This window comes from Mastomys coucha, unplaced genomic scaffold (assembly GCF_008632895.1).
Source record: "Mastomys coucha isolate ucsf_1 unplaced genomic scaffold, UCSF_Mcou_1 pScaffold9, whole genome shotgun sequence".
NCBI classification, from domain to species: domain Eukaryota; kingdom Metazoa; phylum Chordata; class Mammalia; order Rodentia; family Muridae; genus Mastomys; species Mastomys coucha.
This window is the reverse complement of record NW_022196915.1, coordinates 38541729-38550875: the sequence shown is the minus strand read 5'-3', so window position 1 is coordinate 38550875 and position 9147 is coordinate 38541729.

Sequence of the window (9147 nt, the reverse complement as noted above, 5' to 3'; positions counted from 1 at the left end):
ATATATATATATATATATATATATATATATATATATACACACACATATACACACGTGATATATGAAATCCATCTCTGACTGCTTGGGAGACAGAGGCAGTCTAGCCTGGTCTACAGGGAAAGTTCCAGAACAGCCAGGGCTACACAGAGAAACCCTGTTTCTTGGGGTGGAAAAAAAAGGTTTAGATGTTCCCATCAAAGCTTAGGAATCCTTGACCTGGCTGCCATGTGAAGCAGCCATGGCCAGCCCCTAGCCCCTACCCCCAGCCGTGGGCCTCAACAAAGGCAGGTGACAGCAAACAGAACAGGTGGTGCCTTGGGCCCCTCACCAAGCACATCAAGTTCCTGTGGAACAAGATCGGAGAGGTGTGTGGCTTTGCACCCCACTAGCTGCTTGCCTTGGACAAGTGCTCATTCATTAAGAGGGTGGGCAGGCACATCAAATACCAAGAGAAAGCAGGTGGGCGGAGCTGTGCAATGTGCTGGCAGCCATGATGAAGGCAGTGCCCAAAAAGGATTGATGAACCCTTCCCAATAAAAGATCATTACTACAAAAGAAAAAAGATTAGGAATCTATGGACTGTGAAGTCTGACTTGCCTGTCCTAGTCATGCGATAAAGGTATTAAGAATCCCTGTGCCAAAACTCTCTTGATTCTCAGCCCTGTGGTCTTTTGGGGATGAAGTAGTATAGCCAGCCAGCTACACTCAGCTGCCAGTCTAGTCTGTCTTACCCAGACCCGTAGTAGTAACTTGTGTAGAGTGTCTGTGGCTGAAAACCTCGGCTAAACATGTTCTGTGCAAAAGTCTAAATTTTGCGCAGAGCTGCTTCCATAGCACTGCCAGTTTACTTTCAAGGCTTCCCTCAGAAGACTTTGGCTGCCCCTGATCTCTCCTTTTATGTTGCAGCTGCATCAGATTTCCAGTCTTGGACGAACTTCAGCTTCAGGGGCTATTTTAGTGTTTTGCTAGCTCCAGTAGGAACAACCTTTTGTAGAATCTGATCCACAAGGGAAATCTAGCAGTAAACCCATGTCTGGAATAGCCTCTTGCTCTTCTGTCCATCTGAGAATACAAATCTTCCTACTGTCTCTCCCTCTGGGTCAATCAGGCATGAATCCAGTAAATTTCCTGTTTTGTGTGTGTGTGTGTCTTATGTAGAAGTTAGAGGGGGATTGTGCTGGTTCTGAGTCTGTTCTTTTCCCCACCATATGGGTACCATGAATTCAGGTACCATCAGACTGCATGACAAGTGTCTGTACCTGCTGAGTCCTCTTGCCTAACTTCTGTTCTCAAGCACCTATGAACTATTAATTCCTCTGCTAAGTCCTTCCCTTGTCCTCGGGGGTCTGCAGCCTTCATGTAAACCACAGCATCCTTTTCCCTCCATAGGTCTTCAGAAACATCCTATCTGCAGGATAGGATATGTGCTCAGGGAGTCTACATATCTGCCAATCATTTTTCTTTCTGGTCTATTAGACTCTGCAGCATCACTCCTTCATTGGTGTTTCCATAGCCTTGTTTCTCCCAGTTTTCTTACAACTTTTGGCAATTCTCAGTTTTTTTGTTTTTTGTTCTTTGTTGTTGTTTTTGTTTTTTTGAGACAGGGTTTCTCTGTGTAACCCTGGCTGTCCTGGAACTTACTCTGTAGACCAGGCTGGCCTCGAACTCAGAAATGCCTGGCCTCAGTTCTCTTCTTGATCAATAGTTTGTGTTTAGCAGTTTCAGAATATTTTTAACACAACTCATGCACAATATGGTTACACACCCTCTCTTAGTTATCTAGGCAAAAGACAATAGCTGGGGTGGTGGTGTCCCACACCTTTAATCCCAGCACTTGGGAGGCAGAGACAGGCAGATCTCTCTCTCTCTCTCTCTCACCCCTTCTTTTTCCACCTCCACCTCGCCTCTCTCCCAATAAAACCTTTTATAGATGGAACTGTTTTGGGCCTAGTGTGCTGTGTCCAGATGCCAGCCGCTAGTCTAGCACATCACCAACCCCTCCCACACAGAGAAAACTTCCCACTCCTCAGAACTCAGCTAACATGTCTTCCTTCCTCCTCTCAGCGTTTCCAGCCACATACCCAAGAGTGCCTCACCAGGGGCTCAGGTTTTGACCATTTATGGGCACAATCCCAGCTCCTAGGTGACATGTCATCACTCCTTGCATAAGCTTTAGAAAACCCCCTTATCGGCTGGAGAGATGGCTCAGTGGTTAAGAGCATCCAGAGGTCCTGAGTTCAATTCCCTTTAACTGAAAAGTATGAAAGGTATTTAAAAAAGTTTTTTATGATCCCTAGCAGACTAGCAGTTTTTTATGAACCAGCAGGTCAGCCGGTTCAGAGTTCTGGGTTGCAGGACTTGGCTAACTCAGAGCCTCAGGGTTTTGGTTCCCGAGACCTGCCCCTCCTGGCGGAACCACAATGAGGGCAGAACTAGGAATGAAGATCAACTGGTTCACCACGTAGAAGATTACATTCCTAAAATGAATATGTTCCCCTTCCAACCTGACTGAATAACTTGGCTTGGAATTCCCCTCACTCCCCCTGGTTTGTGATTTTTTCCTTTAAATACCCTACACTTGAGCTTGGTAGGGGCCGAACTCCTCTTCCCCTTCGTGAGTTACGAGCTTGGCCCCAGTGCTCTGGTTTCCCAAATAAACCTCGTGTTTGCAGCAAGATAGGTCTCTCATGAGTTTCATGGGGGTCGTGTAATCCCGAGACTAGAGTGAGGGTCTCCTCTCTCTCGAGATCTTTCACAACCACATGGTGGCCCACAACCATCTGTATTGGGATCAGATGCCCTCTTCTGGTGTGTCTGAAGACAGTGACAGTGTACTCACATACATAAAACAAATAATCTTAAAAAAAAAAAGAAAGAAAGCCTGGCAGTGGTGGCACACTCCCTTAATCCCAGCACTTGGGAGTCAGAGGCAGGCAGATTTCTGAGTTTGAGGCTAGCCTGGTCTACTGAGTGAGTTCCAGGACAGCCATGACTACACAGAGAAACCCTGTCTCCAAAAAAAAAAAAAAAAAAAAAAAAAAAAAAGGAAAAGAAAAGAAAAAAGAAAAAATATCCCACTTGCTTTAGTCTGGATGTGTGACTTCACTGACCTCCACCTATGAGTCTTGTGAACCCACCTGAGAGCTGCCTCCTAATAAACACTTTTAATGTGGTCTATCTGGCCTATATCTGCATGATGGGGGGTGTGCAGAAAAAGCCTATAAAATAATGTATTTAAAACATTTAAAGAGCCGGGCAGTGGTGGCACATGCCTTTAATCCCAGCACTTGGGAGGCAGAGGCAGGCGGATCTCTTGAGTTCAAGGCCAGCCTGGTCTACAGAGTGAGTTCCAGGGCAGCAATAGCTAAAAGTGAAATCCTGACTCAAAAAATAATTATTTTATGTATTTTACACACAGGCCTGTTGAGTGATGTATTAACCAGGGTTCTCTAGTGAGCCAGATAACAAAATTCGTGTAGATTAAATAAAGTAATTTATTAATTTGGCTACAAAGTAGAGGCTTGGTAGTCTGGAAAGGACTGTCTTCTCACTGAAGCTGACCTGGTAGCTGCCTGGCTTATGACTGGATGCTGAAGCAGTTCCAGCTCAACACTGGAGGCCTAGAGCATTTCAGCAGTTGCTGGTAGTCTGTCCATGTTAGAGGGCCAGAGAGGCTGGAGTCCCATGTGGGAGGAGAGAGGCATTAGTGGGGTGTGCAGTGGATAAGCAAGAAGAGCAGACAGGCAAGGACACTACTTTTTCCTTGGCCCTCTTTACTTGTGGGCCACTCTTGAGAAGATGCTGCCCACTCTGAGGAAATGTCTTCCCCAAGCCAACCGAAGAGTCAGTGTGAGATCCTGACTCAAAACAAAATAGTAACTTCTATCTCTCTAAAGAATGTCCTTCCAACACTTCACCCCAACAATATAAGATAACTCTGCTGTGAGAGACAGGCCTTAGGATAATAGGGCAGTTTTGTCTCTGCTAATAAAATTTGGGTACCAAACAGTTTAACTTACCTAACAAACTTTTGCAGTCTTAAGTACTTGTTTTTTAACTTTATTTTTAAGTTCATTGGTGTTTTTTTCCTGCATGTATGTCTGTGTGAGGGTGTTGGATTTCCTGGAACTGGAGTTACATTTTTGAGCTGCCATGTGGTGTTAGGAATTGTGAAAGACCCTGGAGCTCGGAAGACCCTCACTCAAGTCTCAGGATGACACGACCACCCAATAACTCAGGAGAGACCGATCTTGCTGCAAGTACACAAGGTTTATTTGGGATAGGCTGGTACCGGGGTTGAACCTGTAACCTTACAGACCAGAGAGGTTCGACCCAGAGTACAAGGAGTAAGGGGTATTTAAAGGGAAAAAACCACAAACCAGGGGAAGTGAGGGGCAATTCTAACCCAAGGTATTCAGTCAGTTAGGGAAGGGAACATATTCATTCTAGGAATGTAATCTTCATCTACTGGTCGGTGTGGTGGAGAGCCTCGTAAACCAGTAGACCTTCATTCCTAGTTCCGCCCTCATTGCGGATCAGTCAGGAGGGGCAGGCTCTGAGTTAGCCAAGTTCCTGGAACTGGCCAGTTTACATTCCTGGCTGGCTACAGTGGCCCTCCATGTCCTTTTAGGTAAAGGTTATACACCATACATTTCTACTGATACATTTCTATTAAATGCTCTTATTTTAAAATTCTAAAATTCTCCAGCCTTTCAATTGAACCCAGCTCCTCTGGAAGAGCAGCCAGTGTTTTTAACCACTGAGCCATCTCTCCATCTTCTCTTAGTTAATTGTTAATGGTCCATTTGTTTGTTTGTTTTGTTGTTGTTTTTGAGTCTCTCTTATGTAGCCCTGTAAGACCTGTAACTAACAGATATCCACCTGCCTCTGCCTCCCAAGTGCTGGGATTAAAAGTATGTAATCACTACACCTGGCTTTATGGTCCATTTCAGTTTGATTCAGGCAAGTGAGATAAGTAGAGGGAGGAACGCTGAATGAATCTTGTTGGTCTTTAGAGGAGAGTATTATTAGAATAAAAGTGAAGTTATATCTCCTATGGACATACAAAGTCTCCCTGGAGCCAGCTGCCAGTATACCTTAGGGTTTCTACTGCTGTGACGAAACACCATTACCAATAAGCAAGTTGGGGAGGAAAGGGTTTATTCAGCTTACACTTCTAAACACTATTCATCACGGAAGGAAGTCAAGACAGAAACTCAAGCTAGAGGCAGGAGCTGATGAAGAAGCCATGGAGGGATGCTGCTTACCGGCTTGTTCCCCATGGCATGCTCAGTCTGCTCTCTTATAGGACCACCAGCACAGGGATGGCATCATCCACCATGGGCTGGGCCCTCCCCTATTGATCATTAATTGAGAAAATGCCTTATAGCTCTGTCTCATGGAGGCATTTCCTCAACTAGGGTTCCTTCCTCTCTGATGATTCTAGCACGTGGTATGTTGACACACAAAACCAGCCAGTACACAGCAATTAACTGCAAGTTGTGGATCTCAGCTCCAAAAACCCTGTGAAAGCCTGCCTTAGTCTTCCTTTGCCCTATGATAGAGAGACATTAAAGCTGGAAGTAGCCAGGCAGTGGTGGTGCACGCCTTTAATCCCAGCACTGGGGAGGCAGAGGCAGGTGGATTTCTGACTTCCAGGCCAGCCTGGTCTACAGAGTGAGTTCCAGGACAGCCAGGGCTATACAGGGAAACCCTGTCTCGAAAACAAAAACAAACAAAAAAGTTGGAAGTAAAGGTATATAAAGAAACCTTCTTTGTTAAAATAAAATTACTGGCTTAGAACTTCCAGCACACCTATTGCAAGGTGATGAAGGTCCTCTGTTCCAGGCTTGGGGTGGGGGTGGGTACTGCAACTCAATTGGCACACCCTCCTGTCCTTTTAGGATTTGGTTTTTGTTTGGTTTGTGCTGATGTCAATGAGGAAGAGTTCTAAAAAAAAAAAAAAAAGTTTCTGTCTAGAGGTTTTTAGCAGGTTCATGTTCCCCACTGATTTAAGAATTAAAAAGCAGGAAAAACAGACACAGTAGGTAGGAATAGGTAACAAACTTTGTAAATGGAAGCCAGGAGAGGAACATTTAAAGTAGACTCATCCTCAAATGGTGGTGGCGAGTACAGACCTTTACTATGGGGTGAGAGGCAGCACTCCCTGAGATCCCTTCAGTGTTCAGAGAGGACAGTGCAGGCTTTGAGAAAAGTGTCTGCAATTGAACGTAGGAAGGGGAGAGCACGGGGCTCTGCTCTTCTGCTTTTCTGCACAAGCTGCTTTTCAAAACTGTGGGATGGGAGCGAAGTCAGACTGCCTATTTCTACAGCCTCCAGGCTCAGGGTATGTGGTGGTGGTGGTGGCAGTCGGCAGCTTTCCCGATTCCATGGATGACAAATTTCCTGAAGCCTTGGGCCTGTTTTAGGGTCCTGTTTTTGAAAGGATTTTCCTTTATTCCAGACCCTTTACATACAAAGGATAAGGGAATGCAATTTTGATCTGGTTACTTCTTCTAGATGTAGGGGCTGTCATTTTGAGGTTTCTACGTCTGAAGTCACTCCAAAAGAAGACTGTCTTGTGTGGTAAACCAGATTGTGGCAGTGATGCAGTTCAGGCGGAACTTCTGTTCAAAGCTTAAAAGACAGTAAACTAAGCTCCAGGATACTAAAGAGGAAGGGAGTGAGTAAGGGGAGGAGCCAAGGTGAGAGGGAACGAAGAGCTCATCCAGAGGAGTCTTCTTGCCTGGTACCTAAGTCTTTGCACCCCAGTTCGAACCAATTGGACCTGCTTGTATAGAAGCAGCAGTCTTTCTGGAGGGGGGTGCGATCCTTCATGGGGTGCAGAGAGGTCTCGCTGTCTATTTTGGAGTGTACCATGGTGGCTAAAGAGTTGATCACGAAAGGTATGAAATTGATCTGAACTTTCTTTAATGCTTTCGGGAAGCTGCGAGACAGAGAGGTTAATCGGTGTAAGGAAACCTCCAGGCCTGCTGTTACCATTCCGAGTCCCAAAAGGATGTCCACATAGTTCAGGGCTTTCACGCGATCCCGCTTGAGGTCTAGTTAAGACATCTATACAGTTTAAAGTTGTTGGCCTTTGCTGGGGCAGTCTTTCAGCTAGCTATTAACTTATTCTGACTTCTCTGCCACTCCATCTTTCCATGTGGTTCTCACTGCCTGCTTTGAGCTGCATCTCCCTTCTGCCTCCTTTTGGTATCTTCCATTTGCCTGAGTCTCCTGCATTTCTGCCAGGTCTCTCTACTTGCCTTAAAGTCCTGTCCTTACATCCTGCCGTAGGTCCAGCGGTCAGCTTTTTGTTATATAAAAAGCCACATTCCAGTCTGAACCAATCAGCATCAGGACAACGCCCAACGCCCAATCTATCTCTTTGGGTTGCCCTTTGGCGTTTAGGGTGTTTGACCTTTGCCACCACTGCACATTGCTTTTTTTTTTTTTTTTTTTTTTTTTTTTTTGCACCTTGCTTTTTAGTATGATAATCTCAGAGAATCATATTTTGGGCAAGTGTGATAGGGTAAGCATTTACATATAGAAAACTGGCGATGGGCCATAGAAATGACAATAGCAAAATCCTGCCAGCTTTTAGGTCTCTGTGGGCACTACAATTAACAACTGAAGATACGGGAACACACCATCATACAATGTGATGGAAGGTCATCCTAATACCCAGAGCCTTGAGACTAAGGACAGGTTTCATGGCTCGTTTAACTCCTGTTGCAGAAGGCTCAGTGACAGGCACTGGGTCTTTGAGGGAACCAGTAGGCGATGTAAAGTCAAAGGTACTTTTCAAGTGCATAGGCTTTTCTTCTGTTATAGGATCGTCTCCAGAGAAGACTGCTTGGTCATGAGTTGAAGCAGATAGAAAGTCTTTGTTAGCTGGTGGAGACTACAGATTATCTTTAAAGACTAAAACCTAAAGACTAAAGATACTGGATTTTCTTTCTGTTGAGTCTTCCACGGGGAAAACTTGTATGCCAGAGACATAGTAGTGAGAGGTTATAGGTTGGCTGTAAGATAATGGTTTATTTTAGGGTTTTCTTAGGCCATGCCAGTTCCCACTATTGAATTCTTGTTTGTTTCATATAAACAGAAAAACTCCAGAACAAGCAAAGGGAAGATTGAAAAGTATGAAAGGTATAAAAAAAAGGTTTTTTTCGAGACAGGGTTTCTCTGTGTAGCCTTGGCTGTCCTGGAACTCATTCTGTAGATCAGGATGGCCTCAAACTCAGAAATCTGCCTGCCTCTGCCTCCCAAGTACTGGGATTAAAGGCCTGTGCTACCACTGCCCGGCTTAAAAAAAAAAAAGTTTTTTTATGACCCCTAGCAGACTGAGCAGAACTAAGAATGCAGGTTAGCCAGTTGAGAGCTCTGGGTTCCAGGAACTTGGCTAACTCAGAGCCTCAGGGTTCTGGTTCCCGAGACCTGCCCCTCCTGGCTGAACCACAATGAGAGCAGAACTAGGAATGAAGGTCAACTGGTTTACGAGGCTCTCCACCCTGCTGACCAGTAGATTACATTCCTAGAATGAATATGTTCCCCTCCCTAACTGACTGAATAACTTCGGTTGGAATTCCCCTCACTCTCCCTGGTTTGTGTTTTTTTTTCCTTTAAATACCCTTTACTTCTTGAGGTAGGGGTCGAACTCCTCTGCCCCTGTGTGGGTTACGAGCTCGGCCTCAGTGTACTGGTTTCCCAAATAAACCTCGTGTGTTTGCAGCAAGATTGGTCTCTCGTGGGTCGTGTAATCCTGAGACTAGAGTGAGGGTCTCCTCTTTTGAGGGGTCTTTCAATATCTTGATGGACAACAAGAGATTATGGCCCCTCAACCAATGTACAGACTTGAGTTAATTTGTAATTTCAGAGCCGAAAGCCTCTGCTTTCTATTCTTGCTAAATGTCTTCTGCCTCTAGAGTGCACCAGTGGCCTCGGGGGTGTACCCTATGGCTGGCTGACTGTGGAAGAGGAGGACCTGGCTTACAGATGAATCTGTGTGATGTGTGGGACAGATAGATGCAGCATTACTGCCTTTTCTGGGTCCATCCTAAAGGACTGTGGTGAAGGTGAAAGACCCCTGGGGGAGACCCCCACTCAAATCTCGGGAGGACGTACACCCAAGGAATCATGAGA